Here is a 24,793-nt window from a genome sequence, read left to right as displayed (position 1 = left end):
AATATCATTTATGTTTTGCAATATAACATTGTACATTAATGGTGAAGTAGACACAAACCTCAAAGTTGAATGTTAATCACTTTGTTTTGGATGCTCATACATACAAAGGAAATGTGAGCTGTCCCGAATCACCCCCATACAGTGGAAGCACCACTGGGGCAGGGACTGATGTGACTGATACGCTGTATAATGTGTGTGTACATGTGATAGGGAATATAGAGTGTAAGTAGCACTGGGGCAGGGGCTGATGTGACTGATACACTCTCTGTAATGTGTGTGTACAGGTGATAGGGAATATAGAGTGTAAGCAGCACTGGGGCAGGGGCTGATGTGACTTATGCACTCTCTGTAACGTGTGTGTTTGTGTGTACATGTGATTGGGAATATAGGGCCTTATTCTGCTTGGAGCGTCCGGGCCGTACGCGTACGTCCCGGGGTTTTTTACAATCTGCGCATGTGCAAATACGCTAATGCGCCGGCGCGAACACTCCACAACGCTTACGGCCGGTGTCTCAACGTGCGAAAAAACCTGTACGCGAGCGTACGGGTAATGGGGCGGCATAGGGGCGTGTTGATGGGAGCGGCCGAAATAATGAGGGAAAATGGGCGTAAATATGGGCGTACACGAGGGTGTGCACCCAAAATGAGCGGTGCTACTACCGCACGATCGACTAAGGCACCGTTCGTTTCGGACGCCAAACAGGCGGCCGCCAACCGCCAGCTAAAACCACCCCTACAGATACCGCATGCCAGCGTGCGCCTGAGTTGGCTAATTAACGCTGATTACTACTCAAACACATACACCTGAATGTAATAAGCAATGCTGCAGTCTATTAACTACAAACCATGATTTCACTGCCTGCAAGCCACACATGCAGCACGCAAACACATTGGAAGCTTATGTTTCTATACTTCTCCACATTTAAAGGTTTGTTTAATTTAAGGTAAGAATCTTTGGTACTCTTTACCTAGAACGGCGCCCGTCGCGGGCATCGCGGGTACATTTATGCCTGCCCGCGACGCGACCGACGCGATGCCCGCGATTTTCCCATTGAAAACCATGTTAAACCTGAAAAATCGCGTCGGTCGCGTCGCGGCCGGCCATAAACGTACCCGCGATGCCCGCGACGCGATGCTCCCGATTTCCCATAGGAAGCAATGTTAAAAGCCGCGATGGACCCGATTTTAGTGTTAAATGCCTCAATCCACCCGATTTGGCCATAGGAATCAATGTTAAATGGGCTACAGAGCCCATTAACCCTTAAATGTCCCCCCAAATTTTTAACGCCACCCCACGATCAACGCCAACCCGAAGCGTGGCGAGCGCAGCGAGCCCGCGAGGGGCGGCGGTACGCGTCCTCCGACCTTTTCATGCCCTACTATCCACGTCGGCGTGGTGTGAGAATAGAATAGTGTGGCGAGCGCAGCGAGCCACCGAGCCCGAAGCGTGGCGAGCGCAGCGAGCCCCGCGAGGGGACGCGGATACCTTCACAGGTAAGCGCGTCCCCTCGCGGGCTTCACAGGTGTCCGTGGCCACGCGGACACCTGTGAAGCCCGCGAGGGGACGCGTATAACTGTGAAGGTATCCGCGTCCCCTCGCGGGGCTCGCTGCGCTCGCCACGCTTCGGGCTCGGTGGCTCGCTGCGCTCGCCACACTATTCTATTCTCAACTCCACGCCGACGTGGATAGTAGGGCATGAAAAGGTCGTAGGACGCGTACCGCCGCCCCTCGCGGGCTCGCTGCGCTCGCCACGCTTCGGGTTGGCGTGGATCGTGGGGTGGCGTACAAAAATTGGGGGGACATTTAAGGGTTAATTGGGGCTATTTGGGCTCTGTAGCCCATTTAACATTGATTCCTATGGGAAAATCGCGGGCATTGAGGCATTTAACGCTAAAATCGCGGTCAATCAGGCTTTTTAACATTGTTCTCTATGGGAAAATCGCGGTAATCGCGGGTACCCGATTTTGATGTACCCGCGATTTACCCGCGATGCCGCGATTACCGCGATTTTACCCGCGATGCCCGCGATTTCAATCGTGGGCGCCGTTCTAGGTAAAGAGTACCGAATCTTTTTATACGCTAAGGTAGGTATTTGCTAAACAGACACATTCACTACCTGCTTTCATAGACTTTACGCAGTTGCACACTCAATCTACACAAGTCGACATGTGTCAACGTGTTCACTCTAATACTAACATAGGTTTTGTATTTAGGATACAATAACATAAACCACATCTAACACCTACAAACGATGTTTCAGCAATGTTTGAAGCCCATGACCACTATTTTCCACACAATCTTTGTATAGTACCCAAAATTATGACCTGTACCACTATCTCATCTGCTATGATTTGGATTTCACTACACTCTGGATGTAAGATGCCACCAATCACATTATTGCACTCTCATCTCTCTAACAAAGGATTCCTACATCTGATTATGACACTGTCAAATCATATATATTTTAAAAGTTATGCATGTTTGTTCACAAGCTAATTTATCATGTTTGGCCCATTCACACATCTTTTTTTAGGGAGGACACATCTGAATTCCTACACAAATGTACCTTGTCACCCTTGTTTGTCTGCCTCACCCACTCCATGAGGAAAGCATTGTTCTGGACCTGCTTTTACCTACTACTGTAGGAGCTACCTCACCTGCACACAAACTGCTTTCTGACCTATTAAGTTGCTCTGCACATGTGCTGACACAAACTAATTAGCAGGGAAAAGTTGGATAGGAACATGGGAATGGCCATGGAGAGGGTTACACATGGGAAACTTCCACCACACTTCAACAAATGTTCAAAAATACCCTGGTCAGTAAGTACACATAAATCTAGTATTTGTTTCACACAAGAAATGACACATACCACAATTTAGATTTAATTTGTAAAATAAATTTATTTGCTGTTCAGCATCACAGCTTGACACTTTAATGTGAGAAATCAAAAAAACAAATAAAATAGACACACAAATAATAAAACAGCCAGAACAAGAGGTTGCATATCTCCAAACATGTGTTACCCTGCAAATGCAATGGTGAAAGAAATGGGGACACCAGAATACGTACTGCAACAACCAGGGTGAATACTAAGCAAGATACACACCACCAAAAAAAAATATCCTGCATTTGTAGAGGTCAAAATACGAACTTTCATGCCCATGGCACGCAAATGGATCGATGGGCAACTCAGGAAGCGGATGTCCAGTGCAATTTAAACCTTTGGCCTCCAACCACAGAGGAAGTGAACCAGGTCTCATTTGGGCCCTTTTTTGCCCCTTTTAGATGGGGCCTTGGGGACAGGGGCCTTTGGGTCAGCTGGCTTTCGGCGTCTTCCCCTAGTCGCCACAGGAGGGTCAGCCGAGGTGGAAGGTTGGGGAGCAGCTTGGGGTGGGGCAGCAGATGGGGGATTGTCCCTTAGGGACCTGGCGGTGGACAGCTGCTCCGCAATAAGTTCATTCTGGCGGCTGAGGTGTTGGCCAATGCTTAGCATGCCAGCCGCCAGAGTTTCATTAATGCGGTTCAACGCCTCAACCTGCAGCTGGTTTGTGGCCTTCCACTCCGCCAGAAAATCCGCCACCTGCTGCTGACGGATCGCAGCATCCACCCCTTGCTGCTCGATCCTGTCCAGCGTCACCAACAGGCTCTCACTCAATGTCTTCTGTGGCTGGGGCTGGGGGCGACGTCTTGCTGGAGGCTGGACCACCTGCTCCACCTGTGGCTCTGCAGAGGCCGATGCTGCCGGTACATCCTGACTTTCTGCTTCTGCTAGGATAAGAATTGAAAACAATGTCACCATCACATACGCAATAAAAAATATCTTTCTAAATACAATGCATTACTGTGACTTACCATCAAAAGCAGCAGCAAAGACCTCCACCGGGAGCTCACTGTCCATATTGGAGATCCCCCTGATCTCCCCCACATCGATGACGTCACAGGAGTCCAGCTCCAGGGGGGTAAACTCCAAATGGTCAGGCATAGGACCGCTCCCGGTGGACATGCTGTGGTTGTACCGGTCAGTCATCTTCCTCTTCAGGGCACTTTTGAAGTCAGTCCACCTACAAGTTTAAAAATACAAATATCACCATGAGATATGTGCACCACTGTGCTACGTGTAGGGTTACCACCTAGTCCCTTTAATTCCGGACACATGTTACTTACACAGGTTCTGTGGCAGTTTAAAATTAGGTGAAGTGGAGTCTTGAAGTCAGCCAGCCACAGAACCTGTGTAATTAATGTGTCCGGAATTAAAGGGACTAGGTGGTACCCCTAGCTACGTGACATTTCCTAGTGTGGGTGATCTTTTGTGCCATGTGTGGCCAAATATTTCTTTGATGGACAAAACCATGTGCACTGCAGGTGAGGCAGGTGTAAAACCCCACCCAAATCTGATTATCTCTGCACAAGTAACACCTGCCTCACCTGCAGTGCACATGGTTTTGTCCATCTAAGAAATATTTGGCCAGAAAGAGTGAACTAGAATAAGGGCCTCAGTTCCTGCTGGAGACTGCTGAAAAATTGCCCTGACAAACACACTAACCTTTTCTTCACCGCGTCCCAAGTTCTGACCACTGGTGCCACCTGGTTCACTTCCTCTGTGATCTTGTCCCAAAGGTTTCTCCTTGCACTGGCACCCGGCTTCCTGGTTGCCAATTCAATCCATTTGCGTGCCCTGGGCACGAGAATTCGCATTTCGGCCTCTACAAATGCAGGGTTTCTCCTTCTGGTGGTGGTATCCTGCTCAGTCATCACCCTAGATGTTGCAGCACGTTTTCTGGTGGCCCCAGCTCTCTCACCATGCACCTGCTGGGTCACACCTGTTTGGAGAGATGCAACCTCTTGTTCTGGCTGGTTGCTTGGCCCTTGTGGAGCTGGTGGAGGTTCACCAGGGCCTGTTACTGAGGGGCCCGCTTGATCTTGCAGGCGACTCCTCTCTTGGGCCCTCCTTCTCCGCTCCTCTTCCCTCTTCTGTAATGCTTGAAGCAGGGATTCGGCTTGTGCTCTCTGCAGAGCGTCCTCTGCTGCTGAATCGTCAGAGTCAGACATGTTTGCAGCAATTGTGGGCTGCATCTGACTGAATATTTATATGTTAATCTCCCGCCACGAACAAGGGGGCGTATATATTTTCCCGCAAGGTAGATGCAAATTTACGCCGATATTTCCCGCCGATAATTGCCGCTTAAATTACGCAGGTCTCAATGCACCTGATCAATCACCCGTATATGTATATACACAGGTTGTGGAGCATTGTGGGCTACATCGTGAAATGTGTGCACCTGTCATTCCAATAATGAGTGTTGTCAGCTGGTATCTGTTGGAGTTCGTGTATGCTTTGTGAGTCACATTTCAAAACATCACGTTATCATGCTTGCCTTGCATATGTAATGTGTATGAAATTGTCATACAGCAACATGTTGCATTGTGGCCCTTTAGGCAGCGTAGTTATAAGTAGAGGGTTGCGTGTATTATTTTCCGCCTACTGTATATACAGTACTCCTCTCCATGCATATCGGTGTATCGTGCCCCCTTTAAGCAGCGTAGTTATAAGTAGAGGGTTGCGTGTATTATTTTCCGCCTACTGTATATACAGTACTCCTCTCCATGCATATCGGTGTATCGTGCCCCCTTTAAGCAGCGTAGTTATAAGTAGAGGGTTGCGTGTATTAATTTCCGCACACTGTAAATACAGTACTCCTCTCCATGCATATCGGTGTATCGTGCCCCCTTTAAGCAGCGTAGTTATAAGTAGAGGGTTGCGTGTATTAATTTCCGCACACTGTAAATACAGTACTTCTCTCTTCATTGAATGCATGCTGTTGGTTGTGGTGTGTGTATATCGGAACGGTCCGCGTAAGTTTCTATTCGCATCCAGTTTGTTAATGTAAGAAGGATTAATAAAGTTAATACCAAACAAACAATTTTTTACACCAATCAGCAAGCACCAAAAGTGATATATGTACCTGCAATTAATAACTGCGCCATTGCCACCATGACTTCAACCAGGGCTAGGGCGTTTTCTACCCAGGAGCTATTGGCCTTGGTTGAGGTCATGGACCGCCGCCTGGGGCCCAGGGGCCCTTATGTATCTAACAGGGAAAAGCGGCGGGCATACAATGCTGCCCGGCGGCTAATTTTCGCCAGGACCGGCGTAGATAGGAGCCTGGCTCAACTGGAGCGGCGCTGGTCGGACCTGCGCCGGCGGCAGCCAGTGTTGCTCAGCACACTTCGCCGCCATATTGCCCGATGTAAGTTTTTATTTACTAGTATGCCTGCGTTATTTTGCAAATGTTTTCTGTACTTTTTATAAATGTGTCCCTGAGTATGTGGGTGTATATGGGTGTATATGGGGGTGTATATGGGTGTATATGGGGGTGTATATGGGTGTATAGGGGGTGTATATGGGTGTATAGGGGGTATATGGGGGTGTATATGGGTGTATATGGGGGTATAGGGGGTGTATATGGGTGTATAGGGGGTGTATATGGGTGTATAGGGGGTGTATATGGGTGTATATGGGGGTGTATATGGGTGTATAGGGGGTGTATATGGGTGTATAGGGGGTGTATATGGGTGTATAGGGGGTGTATAGGGGGGGTTTAAGGAGTTAATCAGTTTTTGGGTGTAGGATATCAAATAGTTTGCATGATAAATGTCTGAAATTTCACAGCAATGATAATTTTGAAGGTTATGAGCATGACTAATGTGAATTTTTCTTTCCCCCTTTTTTATGAAACCCAATCTTCGATTTCTATGCCATCAACATGAACATTTCAGCACGGGCAAGGGCACGCATTGAAGCCCGGGAGCAGGCAGCCCGGGACCAGGCAGCCGAGGAAGAGGAGGAGGAAGAAGAGGAGGAGGAAGAGGAGGAGGAGGAGGAGGAGGAGGAGGAGGAGGAAGAAGAGGAGGAGGAGGAGGAGGAGGAGGAGGAGGAGGAGACCCAGGGTGCAGTTTGCACCCACACAATTTCCCCATCCCCCACCCCCTCCCCAACCCCCCCCCCCCCTCCACAACCCCCCCCCCCCCTCCACAACCCCCACCCCCCCCCCTCCCCACCCCATTTCCAACCCCCCTACACCTCTCCACCACCCACCCCCAAACCTCTCCACTCCCCAGTCACACCCACTACCTCGGTCCAAACACCAGGACCATCCTCCTTGCTCCTGCCCCCCCCAACCACTCCACAGCCAACCAGCGGCGCCCAGGATGGCTCAAGTAGCCGTAAGTAAATAATGTGTCTAATGTTGACCTACACATTTCTACACATAAACAATCACAACAACCACATATGTGTATCCAACATCAACATTAGTTGCAACATATCACTGCAGGCCGACCATGAGGTGTGTCCTGTCCTTCTCCAGGAACAAGGGTCCCCTTGGTGGTTTTTTTGAGTGTGGCCATGCCTCACCCCTTGAATAATTGACATAACAGTACATCCAATGAGATATCCGACATTAGTGGTGTGGTAGTTATGTGGCTCCAGGTGTTGGGTAACTCCAGTTCCCAGCATGATGTGCAACACAGGGCCAGATTATAATGGAGGCGCAAGGGGTCAGTGCCCCTGGGACCCCCTCTAGCTAGGGGCCCCCTGTGGTTGTCATTTTTTTTTTTTTAAAAGAAAATGTTTAAGTTATGTTTTTTTTTTTTAGCTAAATGTTTTGTGCATGGGTGGGGTAGTGCTGCAGCTTCACCTATCTGCCAATGTGACAATGATTTATGGTGCTGAGCATCGGGAGGCAAGGCACACTGATTGCACAAGTGTGCAGTGCATTTCTGTGAGTTGACTAAGTCCCATGACACTTTGCACCAGAGGACAGAGGCTGAGAAGTTTGTGCTGAGCTCTGATTGGTGGAGCTCATTACATACTTCTCAGGTCCATGGAGAACAGCAGCAGCAGCTTAGTCATAGGAGGGTTTTTAATCAGAGGCAGCACTAGGACTGTGAGGTCTCCTCCAGAGTAAGGGGCAGAGGGACAAACACAGGCTTTTCATGTGGTGTGTGTATATATATATATATGGTGTCTATTATTATTCCGAGTGCCGCCAACCCCCTGTCTATATATATATATATATATATATATATATATATATATATATATATATATATATATATATATATATATATATATATATATATATATATATATATATATATATCCCCTGCAGGTAACCATTGACCAAGTTTATTCTGCCTTTACTCTGTGTTTTGACAGTATAATATTCGCCCATGCAGTGTGCGGCCAATAATGACAAGTGCAAGGGGGCCCCCCGCTCTAAAGTACCCCGAGCCCCCCAAAGGCTTAATCTGCCACTGGTGCAACTTAAATGTAGAGATTGTTTTGGTAATTGTGTGTGAGGCCATGCGGATGCATGCTTTACAAACATAGCTGTAGGCCTATAATTTGTACAGCAATGTCCTAAATTTAAAATAGTAAGGAGTGCTTAAGCCACAACAATGTCATAACCCTTAAATAGCACAGGCTAATTGTGAGGTTAGAGGAGAGTCCCCCAAAACCAAAGTACCAATTGGGATACAGCATACATTCATTGATGAAGGAGTAATTGAATTAATGTTATTTACTATGTACAGTATGTGCGTGTTAACATATTTTTTTTTAGTACTGTGTTTACAGCAGACCCATCTTCAATGTAGTTTCTAAATGTATGTGGCCTTCACACATAACTCTGAACTTTTTATTATGTACAAATACAACAAACATTTGTGTATGTTATATATTAATTTTTTTTTTTTATCCCTTCACTACAGACACTGAACAGCACCAGGAGGAGGTCGCCAGAATCATGAGGGAAATGTTCCTGACCCTCCTCTATTTATTTATTCTTTTTGGGCAACTGGAGGCCCTCATTTAATTTATTTTTATCCCCCCCCCCCCCCCTTATTATGTTTGTTACAAATAAAAGTTTCGATTATGTTATAAATTGCCTGTGTTTTTACTAATAAATATGTTAGAGGGCTTGTAAGGGTAGGTACATACAGATGTGTACTGTACGTTATACTTGTAATTTGAGGTGAGGGGTAATGATTGATGTGTGAATGTGTGTGCTTTTGAGTAAAATAATACATAGTGAAAATGCATGAATGTTTAATGTTGTTCGATTAAAACATCACACATAACATCAGGGTAGGTATACATGTTACACATTTTGGACAAAGTAATTGCGTACATAATTTAGTACATATACAGAAACACCAACATAACTTGATTTAAAAGTAACAGCAATATGGGGACACATAGATAGTGATTAAAATGCCACATTAGAACATAACAAATATACATGTAATGTGGGTTAAAATGTAGTTTTATTAGGTCTTTATTAAGGTAGACAATTGAGTTAATAGAAAACAATAATTGAATAACAAAGAGATTAATTAATCAATTGTCAGATTAGTAGTTGAGAGGCAAGATTTGCAGGTCCATATATGTGAAGGGTATGCCAGCGTGCACGGACGTACGCTCACTCTCACGAGCGGTGACATAAGCTGAGTTTTCCATTGAAAACAATAGGGACCCGTCCGTGCAAACTGGCGTACGCTCAGATCGCCGCAAGAAGGCGGTGGGGAGACGTTGGAAAGACGGCCGTAGACGGCGCCGTACGCTCAGTTGTACGCCTGTTGTCTGAGTGCAAGGGCTGGCCCGTCCGCGTACGTTGCCGTACGCTCATTTGTACGGCACTCCCCTTCTACGGTATTTCTGCCCGTACGTAAGCGGCTGATTTGTGGGTGGACTTAACCCTAACGGCCGCGTACGGCTAGCGTGCGGTAATTGTGAACGTACGCACGTTTGGCCGCTCCGATCAGAATAAGGCCCATAGAGTGTAAGCACCACCGGGGCAGGGGCTGATGTGACTGATATGCTCTCTGTAATGCATGTACATGTGATAGGGAATATAGAGTGTAAGTAGCACTGGGGCTCTCTGTAATGTGTGTGTACATGTGATAGGGAATATAGAGTGTAAGCACCACTGGGGCAGGGACTGATGTGACTTTTGCACTCTGTAACGTGTGTGTTTGTGTGTACATGTGATAAGGAATATAGAGTGTAAGCACCACCGGGGCAGGGGCTGATGTGACTGATATGCTCTCTGTAATGTGTGTGTGTACATATGATACAGAATATAGAGTGTAAACACCACTGGGGCAGGGGCTGATGTGACTTATGCACTCTCTGTAACGTGTGTGTTTGTGTGTACATGTGATCGGGAATATAGAGTGTAAGCACCACCGGGGCAGGGGCTGATGTGACTGATACACTCTCTGTAATGTGTGTACATGTGATCGGGAATATAGGGTGTAAGTAGCACTGGGGCATGGGCTGATGTGACTGATACACTCTCTGTAATGTGTGTGTACATGTGATCGGGAATATAAAGTGTAAGCAGCACTGGGGCAGGGGCTGATGTGACTGATACACTCTCTGTAATGTGTGTACATGTGATCGGGAATATAGAGTGTAAGCAGCACTGGGGCAGGGGCTGATGTGACTGATACACTCTCTGTAATGTGTGTACATGTGATCGGGAATATAGAGTGTAAGCAGCACTGGGGCAGGGGCTGATGTGACTGATACACTCTCTGTAATGTGTGTACATGTGATCGGGAATATAGAGTGTAAGCAGCACTGGGGCAGGGGCTGATGTGACTGATACACTCTCTGTAATGTGTGTACATGTGATCGGGAATATAGAGTGTAAGTAGCACTGGGGCATGGGCTGATGTGACTGATACACTCTCTGTAACGTGTGTACATGTGATCGGGAATATAGAGTGTAAGCAGCACTGGGGCAGGGGCTGATGTGACTGATACACTCTCTGTAATGTGTGTGTGGATGTGATAGGGAATATAGAGTGTAAGCAGCACTGGGTCAGGGGCTGATGTTTCTAATACACTGTAATGTGTGTACATGTGATAGGGAATGTAGGGTGTAAGCAGCGCTGGGGTATGGGCTGATGTGACTGATACACTCTCTGTAATGTGTGTACATGTGATCGGGAATATAGAGTGTAAGCAGCACTGGGGCAGGGGCTGATGTGACTGATACACTCTCTGTAATGACTGTGTGGGTGTGATAAGGAATATAGAGTGTAAGCAGCACTGGGTCAGGGGCTGATGTTTCTAATACACTGTAATGTGTGTACATGTGATCGGGAATATAGAGTGTAAGCACCCCCGGGGCAGGGGCTGATGTGACTGATACACTCTCTGTAATGTGTGTACATGTGATCGGGAATATAGGGTGTAAGTAGCACTGGGGCATGGGCTGATGTGACTGATACACTCTCTGTAATGTGTGTGTACATGTGATCGGGAATATAAAGTGTAAGCAGCACTGGGGCAGGGGCTGATGTGACTGATACACTCTCTGTAATGTGTGTACATGTGATCGGTAATATAGAGTGTAAGTAGCACTGGGGCATGGGCTGATGTGACTGATACACTCTCTGTAATGTGTGAGTACATGTGATAGGGAATATAGAGTGTAAGCAGCACTGGGGCACGGGCTGATGTTTCTAATACACTGTAATGTGTGTACATGTGATAGGGAATGTAGGGTGTAAGCAGCGCTGGGGCATGGGCTGATGTGACTGATACACTCTCTGTAATGTGTGTACATGTGATAGAGAATATAGAGTGTAAGCAGCACTGGGGCAGGGGCTGATGTGACTGATACACTCTCTGTGATGTGTGTACATGTGATAGGGAATATAGAGTGTAAGCAGCACTGGGGCAGGGGCCGATGTGACTGATACACTCTCTGTAATGTGTGTACATGTGATAGGGAATATAGAGTGTAAGCAGCACTGGGGCAGGGGCTGATGTGACTGATACACTCTCTGTAATGTGTGTGTGGATGTGATCGGGAATATAGAGTGTAAGCAGCACTGGGGCAGGGGCTGATGTGACTGATACACTCTCTGTAATGTGTGTACATGTGATCGGGAATATAGAGTGTAAGCACCACTGGGGCAGGGGCTGATGTGACTGATACACTCTCTGTAATGTGTGTACATGTGATCGGGAATATAGAGTGTAAGCAGCACTGGGGCAAGGACTGATGTGACTGATATGCTCTCTGTAATGTGTGTGTACATGTGATAGGGAATATAGAGTGTAAGCACCACTGGGGCAGGGGCTGATGTGACTGATACACTCTCTGTAATGTGTGTACATGTGATAGGGAATATAGAGTGTAAGCAGCACTGGGGCAGGGGCTGATGTGACTGATACGCTCTCTGTAATGTGTGTGTACATGTGATCGGGAATATAGAGTGTAAGCACCACTGGGGCAGGGGCTGATGTGACTGATACACTCTCTGTAATGTGTGTACATGTGATAGGGAATATAGAGTGTAAGCACCACTGGGGCAGGGGCTGATGTGACTGATACACTCTCTGTAATGTGTGTACATGTGATCAAGAATATAGAGTGTAAGCAGCACTGGGGCAAGGACTGATGTGACTGATATGCTCTCTGTAATGTGTGTGTACATGTGATAGGGAATATAGAGTGTAAGCACCACTGGGGCAGGGGCTGATGTGACTGATACACTCTCTGTAATGTGTGTACATGTGATCGGGAATATAGAGTGTAAGCAGCACTGGGGCAAGGACTGATGTGACTGATACGCTCTCTGTAATGTGTGTGTACATGTGATAGGGAATATAGAGTGTAAGCAGCACTGGGGCAAGGACTGATGTGACTGATACACTCTCTGTAATGTGTGTACATGTGATAGGGAATATAGAGTGTAAGCAGCACTGGGGCAGGGGCTGATGTGACTGATACGCTCTCTGTAATGTGTGTGTACATGTGATCGGGAATATAGAGTGTAAGCACCACTGGGGCAGGGGCTGATGTGACTGATACACTCTCTGTAATGTGTGTACATGTGATAGGGAATATAGAGTGTAAGCACCACTGGGGCAGGGGCTGATGTGACTGATACACTCTCTGTAATGTGTGTACATGTGATCGGGAATATAGAGTGTAAGCAGCACTGTGGCAAGGACTGATGTGACTGATATGCTCTCTGTAATGTGTGTGTACATGTGATAGGGAATATAGAGTGTAAGCACCACTGGGGCAGGGGCTGATGTGACTGATACACTCTCTGTAATGTGTGTACATGTTATCGGGAATATAGAGTGTAAGCAGCACTGGGGCAAGGACTGATGTGACTGATATGCTCTCTGTAATGTGTGTGTACATGTGATAGGGAATATAGAGTGTAAGCACCACTGGGGCAGGGGCTGATGTGACTGATACACTCTCTGTAATGTGTGTGTACATGTGATAGGGAATATAGAGTGTAAGCACCACTGGGGCAGGGGCTGATGTGACTGATACGCTCTCTGTAATGTGTGTGTAAATGTGATACAGAATATAGAGTGTAAGCAGCACTGGGGCAGGGGCTGATGTGACTGATACGCTCTCTGTAATGTGTGTGTACATGTGATAGGGAATATAGAGTGTAAGCACCACTGGGGCAGGGGCTGATGTGACTGATACGCTCTCTGTAATGTGTGTGTAAATGTGATACAGAATATAGAGTGTAAGCAGCACTGGGGCAGGGGCTGATGTGACTGATACGCTCTCTGTAATGTGTGTGTACATGTGATAGGGAATATAGAGTGTAAGCACCACTGGGGCAGGGGCTGATGTGACTGATACACTCTCTGTAATGTGTGTGTACATGTGATAGGGAATATAGAGTGTAAGCACCACTGGGGCAGGGGCTGATGTGACTGATACACTCTCTGTAATGTGTGTGTACATGTGATAGGGAATATAGAGTGTAAGCACCACTGGGGCAGGGGCTGATGTGACTGATACACTCTCTGTAATGTGTGTGTACATGTGATAGGGAATATAGAGTGTAAGCACCACTGGGGCAGGGGCTGATGTGACTGATACGCTCTCTGTAATGTGTGTGTAAATGTGATACAGAATATAGAGTGTAAGCAGCACTGGGGCAGGGGCTGATGTGACTGATACGCTCTCTGTAATGTGTGTGTACATGTGATAGGGAATATAGAGTGTAAGCACCACTGGGGCAGGGGCTGATGTGACTGATACGCTCTCTGTAATGTGTGTGTAAATGTGATACAGAATATAGAGTGTAAGCAGCACTGGGGCAGGGGCTGATGTGACTGATACGCTCTCTGTAATGTGTGTGTACATGTGATAGGGAATATAGAGTGTAAGCACCACTGGGGCAGGGGCTGATGTGACTGATACGCTCTCTGTAATGTGTGTGTAAATGTGATACAGAATATAGAGTGTAAGCAGCACTGGGGCAGGGGCTGATGTGACTGATACGCTCTCTGTAATGTGTGTGTACATGTGATCGGGAATATAGAGTGTAAGCAGCACTGGGGCAGGGGCTGATGTGACTGATACACTCTCTGTAATGTGTGTGTACATGTGATAGGGAATATAGAGTGTAAACACCACTGGGGCAGGGGCTGATGTGACTGATACACTCTCTGTAATGTGTGTGTACATGTGATCGGGAATATAGAGTGTAAGCAGCACTGGGGCAGGGGCTGATGTGACTGATACACTCTCTGTAATGTGTGTACATGTGATAGGGAATATAGAGTGTAAGCAGCACTGGGGCAGGGGCTGATGTATCTAATAAACTGTAATGTGTGTACATGTGATAGGGAATGTAGGGTGTAAGCAGCACTGGGGGTCTCCCACATCAGGTCACCATTCTGGGGTAAGGTGTGTAAATTTGCCAGGGGGGATTATGTTGTTTATAATAGCGCTCTTAATATTGGTGGCCTTACTTTTTGTGCTCAGTGACCGGTATCACTACTAGGGCCCCAGTCTGCTGTCCATCTGCATAGTGGGTGCCATGGGGATCATAGGGTCGACCGTTACCAGTTAGACAGTGTGTGACTCGACATGCGCAAGGTTAACATGGGAAAATGATCGACATGGAATTGCATACCCTCCAACATGACCCATTCCATTAGGTACAAAATGCTCTGTTCCTGGACCCTAGCAGTGGCAGAGGTTGGACTCCAGCACAGTCCAAATTTCAAAGCGGGAGTCAACTGTCAGTGAGTCAATGGACAGTGATGTTTGGGGTGGGAGTAGATGTGCCCGCCCTTTTTGAATATTGGACTGTGCTGGAGTCCAACCTCTGCAACTGTCACTGGCAGGGAAGTTCAGGAACAGAGCATTTTGTACCTAATGGAATGGGCCATGTTGGAGGGTATGGAATTGGTTGACACATGAAAGGTCAACATAAGCTGCCCCCCCCCCCCCCCCATGTCAGGGCCATCCCTGCGATGCAATCACAAAATAGTGCAATTACTTTGCTGTTACCCGCAGCCCCCCGGCTGTTACCCGCAGCCCCCCGGCTATTACCCGCAGCCCCCTGGCTGTGCAGCCCCCCAGCTGTTACCCGCAGCCCCCCAGCTGTTACCCGCAGCCCCCCGGCTGTTACCCGCAGCCCCCCGGCTGTTACCCGCAGCCCCCCGGCTATTACCCGCAGCCCCCCGGCTATTACCCGCAGCCCCCTGGCTGTGCAGCCCCCTGGCTATTACCCGCAGCCCCCCGGCTGTTACCCGCAGCCCCCCGGCTGTTACCCGCAGCCCCCCGGCTATTACCCGCAGCCCCCCGGCTATTACCCGCAGCCCCCTGGCTGTGCAGCCCCCCGGCTGTTACCCGCAGCCCCCCGGCTGTTACCCGCAGCCCCCTGGCTGTTACCCGCACCCCCTGGCTATTACCCGCAGCCCCCTGGCTGTGCAGACTAGCTGCGGAGCAAGGTGCATGTATGCCATGTTTCATGTTAAAACGTTCCGTCGCTGGTGCCCCTGACGTCCCCTAGATTGCCCTCACATCTTTCACAATACGCCCGCAGTGTAAGTGCTCGTGCATGTGCTCTGGGTCATGCTCATTGCTGTGAGTGATACATGTGATATCTAAATCCTGAGATACTCTGGTTCTCTGTTCTCTTTGGACAGTCAGATTGCTTTAGACCCAAAATCTGATAATAAGGCTGCATATCATTTGAGAAAGACCACTCAAGGGGCCCACATATGGGGAGATTTGCTTTGCTAGCTGTCTCAGAACGCTCAGTAAGATCGCTCAGCACACAGTGACCTGTCAGGTCTTCGGTGAGAACACTGGTTTTGTCCGGCGATTTAGATTAATATCCAGTAGTGTTCCTTCTAGGAACTGAAAACAGCAGGGCTCCGTGGTGCTGTCCTTAGTACATATTGTCATGTCGGTGGTGTATTTGCAGATCATTTTCTGGTGTCGTTGAAGCACAGTAAGGAAAGGTCTATCAGTCATCTGGTGGTTACATGGTCAATGGAATTATCTATTATAAACATGGATATATAATATGATGGTACTTATATGTTAGTTGGGCGCCCACTAAGCTATTTGCTTAGTTTTCCGCATCCGCTCACCACGCTTCGGGCTTGGTGGCTCGCTGCGCTCGCCACACTATATAACATCATCTCCATGCCGACATGGATAGTGGGGGTATGAGCATACTAACTATAGTGGGCGCCCAACTAACATATAAGTACCTTAGTCTGATTCTGTATAAAAAAAGAAACATTGTTTATAAAATACAATTTTATTTTGTTTAGAAAATGTTTTCACATCCTGTTACAATGTATAGTACATAATGTTGCTGATATAAAAGGAACCGCTGTTTCCCCCTAGTGGCCAAGTGTGATTATGGCATTTGGATAGTTACACTGCCTAGGAAGAGATTTTCTGAGCTTAAGAGCAGGTAACAGCTGATAATTGTGGATTCAGGAGACTGAGCTGGATGGGAAGACGGATGATCACATAATAGACTACTGATAAGGTTTCTGAGCTCTTCTTTTTTTTTTATTATTATTACACCATCCTTGTCCAACTTCATTCTCAAGGGCCAGTGACCTGCCAATGTTTTCTGATTTCTCTAATTAACAGGCAATCAATTAACTTTGCTGCACACGTCGCTCAGCAAAGTGTTTTGTCTCACAAACCTGGAGCCGCTGATGGCCCTCGGCGACGGGACTTGGACAAGACCTTCCCTCACTATTCATTTCACCCCTTCTTTGCCAGCTGTCCGCATGATCTGGAGATGTAATGTTGGCAGCGGCCCATGACACCTATTTATTTCTGACAGGTCAGGCAGTACCTTTGATATGTTTAGAGATCTGCGGCAAAGGGTCTGAGCCACCTGTCATTTTGTGGTCGTGCTTAGCATAACTAACCTTCAGGCGACCTCACGACCGCCAGGATTCCGACCGCTGGGATTTCATACCGATCCCGTGGACACGGTACAATTAGACAGTGTCCATGTCGACTATGTCAACATTTATCACATTGAACGCAAAACACTCATGTCGACCTTTTAACTGTTGACCTTCCCATTGTCGACCTGCTTGTATGTCGACTGGTCGACTTTAGCCATGTTGACCTATTTTCAGTGGTGGACCCATTGAACCTCTTTTCTCTTTGTCTATATCTTCTTAAACCTCTCTCGCTATTGGGGGAGACACATGGACATCTCCTGGCTGTCAGCTCACACTTCTGTTAATATCCAGGTACTTCCCTGTGTATAAGCGATGTCTGCGTGTCCAGATGCAGCCGCGTCCCCCTAGCAGGGTACCGGGATAAGGCGCGGGAGTGCTGCTGCAGAGAGCACATTTCTTCATTCGTCTCTGGAATCTTCCCCTCACTGCCTTATATCAGTGTGAATATGGCTGTCGCGTCGGCTGAACCGCTGCCACCGGCCCTATCTGTCAAAAAAAATATGCTTCATTCATTTGCATATTTGCTAATTAAAGTAGCTTCTTGGAAACATTAAGTAAAATATCTTCTGTAACCTTTATCACCGCAGTTAATGGATATAGTCTAGCAAATCTCATAGACGGCCCTTTAAATAATGTAAATGATTATGAATATGTAACTAGTTAATAGGCAGCAGTGAAAGGATTATCATGTTGAGGTTAATGAATGTGCTGCTCTTGTAGCATGGAAGACTAGGGGCACGCGTCATGCATGAGCAGTCTGATGCTGATTACAGTGTGTGCCATGTATGTATACGTGTGTTATGTATACACAGACTAATGACTGGAAGGGTGGGGGGTGGGGTCTCGCTTCCCAAACATATTTAATATCTGCTCGTTCCTGTCACCAGAAAGCAGCAGAGGGGTTAATAAGCGCCTTCAAATATTATCCATTGGGGAATAGGACGCAAATAATGTGCAGTAATTGGTATAAATACCTTTTACAAGGCAACAATTCCTGTAAGAACATAAGAGGATACACACTCTTACTGTCTGATAACAGCGGGCAGTAGCATGTAACAACAGCGGCTATGTAACAAATCTACACAACAGTCAGCTGCGTCCGAATACACATTTACTTGTCACTCTGTATTGTTACAAAAAGAAAACAATCGTTATTGTCAAATTTTATTTCTATGGCACCAGACGAGATCCGCAGCACCAAAGCATCGGTAAATACCCGACAGGATTGTACGGTTATACATTGAACAGTATAGACCGATACAGACAAGAAACTATAAACTTAGATACAAATGGGCCCATTTATCAACAAGTTAGCTATTTAAAACTCTTTGGTGGTCACAGGGGAGTGATGTCTTGTTTCTGCACATGTGCGTAACAATTTATGCGCATGTGCAGGCTATGTTGGTGAACGGACGCGGCGACTTGCTTAGTTGCCGGCCCACTGGCACGGAGCAGGGCACGGGTCATGTCCATGGGTCACCCAGCAGTTTGTGGGCATTCCCATGAAAACGCTGGCCGTTCCCATGCAAATGACCGTGTGATGCGGGTGCTGGGGGCGAGCCGCTGACGTCACCAGATGTCAGATGCCCGCCCTGTTCACGTAGCAGGGCGCCTTACATCTGAGTCACCAGAGAGTGACTTAGATTTGCAAACGCTTAAGAAATCATTCAATGGTCGGTGATCATAGAATGATTGCGGCCCCGCACGAAAGGGGACATTCGCCATGAGATCGGTGGGCGGCGTTTAGTTGGCTAGCAAATCTGCAATATTCACAGCTTTGCGAGTCAACCAGAATGACCTCCTTTGTGTGTGATAAATGGTGCTCAGTCAATGAGCTCCCAACAGACATTTGTTTGAAAATGACCATTGGGGGCTAATTGGCTGAAGCATCATTTATCATATGCAAGGAGTTTTAAATGGCTAAAACGTGTTGATAAGTGGGCCCCTGCAAAATACTAAGCAGAGTATCCATCTTTGTGGGTGACACATAACTGAGTAGGTAATTGGAACGGTGGAGGATGGCTTCACGCTACACAAATAAATTAGATTCCATACCCTTAAAAGGAAAGGCTTTTTTACAGTCAGTGCAGTAGGGATATGGAAATCTCTTCTAGAAGAGGTTGTGATGCCGTTGGACAAACATTGATTAGAAAAAAAAACATTCAGGGGTACTACCTATAATAACCACTATTTAGTCAAAGTTATAACAACATGTATATATCAAATAGGAGATGACAAATCTAGGTCAAAGGTTGAACCATCAAGGACATACGTCTTCTTTCAACTTCAACTACTATGTTACTAAAATGTATGGTTACAAATAAAGCGGGAGGAGTGAGGGCCCTGCTCGCAAGAGCTTACATCCCAAAAGGGAATGGGGGAATACAGTGTGGGGAGCAGAGCAGTAGGTGCATAGTATGGAGATCTTGGGGAAGGTATGGTTAAATGCATGGAACAGGTGAGGCACGTTTTAAAGGCTGGGTGGCCAGGAGATAGTCTGAAGGTATGGTTGAATGCATGGAGCAGGTGAGGCACGTTTTAAAGGCTGGGTGGCCAGGAGATAGTCTTGTTTATTGGCAGAGGACCCACCATAGGTTGGGAGCAGCGTTGGAGCAGTCCTGGGGGGTGGGAATGAAAGAAAGAAATCAGGATGAAGAAGAGGATATGGTTGATCAGGACATAAATCCCAACTTTCCCACTGTACGACAGTCTTACTCGTAGCTGGGACAGAGCCCTAAAACTAGGACTGCCCTGCTGTAATCAGGACAGACCCATGGTCCCTTAAATCTGCCTGATCCTCTGGTGCTCGTACCGCTAATGCTATAACCCGCATAAACCGCAACATTCTCAATATGTGACAGAACGCATCGATCCCAGCCAGCAGCAGCTATATGATGGATGAATGCTCTGCGGTGCACAGGTAAATATTTCAGCCTCTCCAATTCAAGGTTGCATTACCATATCCCCTCATCAATGCAGAGAACGCTATATTTCAGGATGGGAGACTTCTAATCATCTGAGAGTGAGTGACAGCCTGACCGCCCCCTTCCCCGAGACTGCTGTATGTTAGTTCCTCAGTAAGCACCGGGGAAGTGTTTGTTTAGCTGCGGAGAACTGTGTAACTTTTCCTCTTCTTTTGGATGCACGTACCAATGTGCTGGCAGATGTTATGCCAGCCGCGCGTAAATCTCCTGTCTGTGGCGTGAAATAGGCACCGGAGCATCGTTTTGTGCCGGAGTTACACGGCAGCTTTAAAGATCAATGTAGATTTATGGTATCTGTGTGGCGCGGCATCCTACCGTCACATATGGGTCTCCCACCGAAGGAAGGCGGCTATACTGATTTATGTACCGCGCTTTCTGGAAGTAGCAGTTGTTGGTCTGACTCGTCACAGGCTTACGTCTTATGTGCACAATTCTATATGTGTGTATATACAGTGTGTGTGTGTATGTATATATATATATATATATATATATATATATACGGTACTGCCCAAGCTAAAGTTGTTCATTAAATATCGCAAGTATAATAATTTGTGTATAGATCATGTACAATATTTATAGGAGATACATACAGTATATTTCTATTTATAAAGTAGGATTTCCATTCACCCCCTTTTCTTTCTCATTGACTTGTGGTATTATGTGGAGATTTGGAGACCTATTGGTCTCTCGGTAGGTGCTGACCACTATTGGGTGACCGTACGTATAACAAACGGTAGCAGCATTCTGATTACAGAGACTGGACATGAATATTCTGCATAGTGGGATTATTGTGCAGTGGCGTCTCGTACATACAGATTCCATGCAATGTATAGAATTTTTTTAAATTAAAAAAATGACCTGTTACATTTTTACCGCAGATCTTCTCCAGACACAACTTAAAGCAGCTCTTCCCTGTACACAACATACCGCAGCTCTTCCCCGTACACAACATACTGCAGCTCTTCCCCGTACACAACATACTGCAGCTCTTCCCCGTACACAACATACCGCAGCTCTTCCCCGTACACAACATACCGCAGCTCTTCCCCGTACACAACATACCGCAGCTCTTCCCCGTACACAACATACCGCAGCTCTTCCCCGTACACAACATACCGCAGCTCTTCCCCGTACACAACATACTGCAGCTCTTCCCCGTACACAACATACTGCAGCTCTTCCCCGTACACAACATACTGCAGCTCTTCCCCGTACACAACATACCGCAGCTCTTCCCCGTACACAACATAATGCAGCTCTTCCCTCGTACACAACATACCACAGCTCTTCCCCGTACACAACATACCGCTGCTCTTCCCCGTACACAACATACTGCAGCTCTTCCCCGTACACAACATACCGCAGCTCTTCCCCGTACACAACATACCGCAGCTCTTCCCCGTACACAACATACCGCAGCTCTTCCCCGTACACAAGATACAGCAGCTCCTTCCTGTACACAACATACTGCAACTCTTCCCCCGTACATAACTCACCGCAGCTCTTCCCCGTACACAACATACCGCAGCTCTTCCCCGTACACAACATACCGCAGCTCTTCCCCGTACACAAGATACAGCAGCTCTTCCCCGTACACAACATACCGCAGCTCTTCCCCGTACACAACATACCGCAGCTCTTCCCCGTACACAACATACCGCAGCTCTTCCCCGTACACAACATACCGCAGCTCTTCCCCGTACACAACATACCGCAGCTCTTTCCCGTACACAACATACCGCAGCTCTTTCCCGTACACAACATACCGCAGCTCTTTCCCGTACACAACATACCGCAGCTCTACCCCGTACACAACATACCGCAGCTCTTCCCCGTACACAACATACCGCAGCTCTTCCCCGTACACAAGATACAGCAGCTCTTCCCCGTACACAACATACCGCAACTCTTCCCCCGTACACAACTCACCGCAGCTCTACCCTGTACACAACATACCGCAGCTCTTCCCCGTACACAACATACCGCAGCTCTTCCCCGTACACAACATACCGCAGCTCTTCCCCGTACACAACATACCGCAGCTCCTTCCTGTACACAACATACTGCAACTCTTCCCCCGTACATAACTCACCGCAGCTCTTCCCCGTACACAACATACCGCAGCTCTTCCCCGTACACAACATACCGCAGCTCTTCCCCGTACACAAGATACAGCAGCTCTTCCCCGTACACAACATACCGCAACTCTTCCCCCGTACATAACTCACCGCAGCTCTACCCCGTACACAACATACCGCAGCTCTTCCCCGTACACAACATACCGCAGCTCTTCCCCGTACACAACATACCGCAGCTCTTCCCCGTACACAACATACCGCAGCTCTTCCCCGTACACAACATACCGCAGCTCTTCCCCGTACACAACATACCGCAGCTCTTTCCCGTACACAACATACCGCAGCTCTACCCCGTACACAACATACCGCAGCTCTTCCCCGTACACAACATACCGCAGCTCTTCCCCGTACACAACATACCGCAGCTCTTCCCCGTACACAACATACCGCAGCTCTTCCCCGTACACAACATACCGCAGCTCTTTCCCGTACACAACATACCGCAGCTCTTTCCCGTACACAACATACCGCAGCTCTACCCCGTACACAACATACCGCAGCTCTTCCCCGTACACAACATACCGCAGCTCTTCCCCGTACACAAGATACAGCAGCTCTTCCCCGTACACAACATACCGCAACTCTTCCCCCGTACACAACTCACCGCAGCTCTACCCCGTACACAACATACCGCAGCTCTTCCCCGTACACAAGATACAGCAGCTCTTCCCCGTACACAACATACTGCAGCTCTTCCCCCGTACACAACATACCGCAGCTCTTCCCCGTACACAACATACCGCAGCTCTTCCCCGTACACAACATACCGCAGCTCTTCCCCGTACACAACATACCGCAGCTCTTCCCCGTACACAACATACCGCAGCTCTTTCCCGTACACAACATACCGCAGCTCTACCCCGTACACAACATACCGCAGCTCTTCCCTGTACACAACATACCGCAGCTCTTCCCCGTACACAACATACCGCAGCTCTTCCCCGTACACAAGATACAGCAGCTCCTTCCTGTACACAACATACTGCAACTCTTCCCCCGTACATAACTCACCGCAGCTCTTCCCCGTACACAACTCACCGCAGCTCTACCCCGTACACAACATACTGCAGCTCTTCCCCGTACACAAGATACAGCAGCTCTTCCCCGTACACAACATACCGCAGCTCTTCCCCGTACACAACATACCGCAGCTCTTCCCCGTACACAACATACCGCAGCTCTTCCCCGTACACAAGATACAGCAGCTCTTCCCCGTACACAACATGCCGCAACTCTTCCCCCGTACACAACTCACCGCAGCTCTACCCCGTACACAACATACCGCAGCTCTTCCCCGTACACAACATACCGCAGCTCTTCCCCGTACACAACATACCGCAGCTCTTCCCCGTACACAAGATACAGCAGCTCCTTCCTGTACACAACATACTGCAACTCTTCCCCCGTACATAACTCACCGCAGCTCTTCCCCGTACACAACATACCGCAGCTCTTCCCCGTACACAACATACCGCAGCTCTTCCCCGTACACAACATACCGCAGCTCTTCCCCGTACACAACATACCGCAGCTCTTTCCCGTACACAACATACCGCAGCTCTACCCCGTACACAACATACCGCAGCTCTTCCCCGTACACAACATACCGCAGCTCTTCCCCGTACACAACATACCGCAGCTCTTCCCCGTACACAACATACCGCAGCTCTTCCCCGTACACAACATACCGCAGCTCTTTCCCGTACACAACATACCGCAGCTCTTTCCCGTACACAACATACCGCAGCTCTACCCCGTACACAACATACCGCAGCTCTTCCCCGTACACAACATACCGCAGCTCTTCCCCGTACACAAGATACAGCAGCTCTTCCCCGTACACAACATACCGCAACTCTTCCCCCGTACACAACTCACCACAGCTCTACCCCGTACACAACATACCGCAGCTCTTCCCCGTACACAAGATACAGCAGCTCTTCCCCGTACACAACATACCGCAACTCTTCCCCCGTACATAACTCACCGCAGCTCTTCCCCGTACACAACTCACCGCAGCTCTACCCCGTACACAACATACCGCAGCTCTTCCCCGTACACAAGATACAGCAGCTCTTCCCCGTACACAACATACCGCAACTCTTCCCCCGTACATAACTCACCGCAGCTCTTCCCTGTACACAATATAGTGCAGCTCTTCCCCTTACACAAATTACAGCAGCTCTTCCCTCATACACAACTTACTGCAGCTCTTCCCCATACACAACATACCGCAGCTTTTCCCCGTACACAACTTATCGATACTCTCCCAATACACAATTTACCGATACTCTCCGTATAAATATTTTCTTCCATCAACTTTTAGAAACTTTACCAAACAAAATCCCATTTCACTATGCACACCTGT

The 24,793-nt window shown here is 47.9% G+C and overlaps 1 protein-coding gene across 1 annotated transcript in view; it reads left to right on the top strand.

Annotated features, from left to right (window-relative positions):
- URI1 (URI1 prefoldin like chaperone) overlaps positions 1 to 24,793 on the top strand; it is a 92,163-nt gene that overhangs the window by 19,116 nt on the left and 48,254 nt on the right. The gene's annotated exons all lie outside the window — the stretch shown is intronic.

This window comes from Crinia signifera, chromosome 11 (genome assembly GCF_055691185.1).
Source record: "Crinia signifera chromosome 11, ASM5569118v1, whole genome shotgun sequence".
Taxonomy (NCBI): Eukaryota; Metazoa; Chordata; class Amphibia; order Anura; family Myobatrachidae; genus Crinia; species Crinia signifera.
Note: the sequence above shows the minus strand (reverse complement) of the source record. Positions and strands in the feature narration are given on the sequence as shown.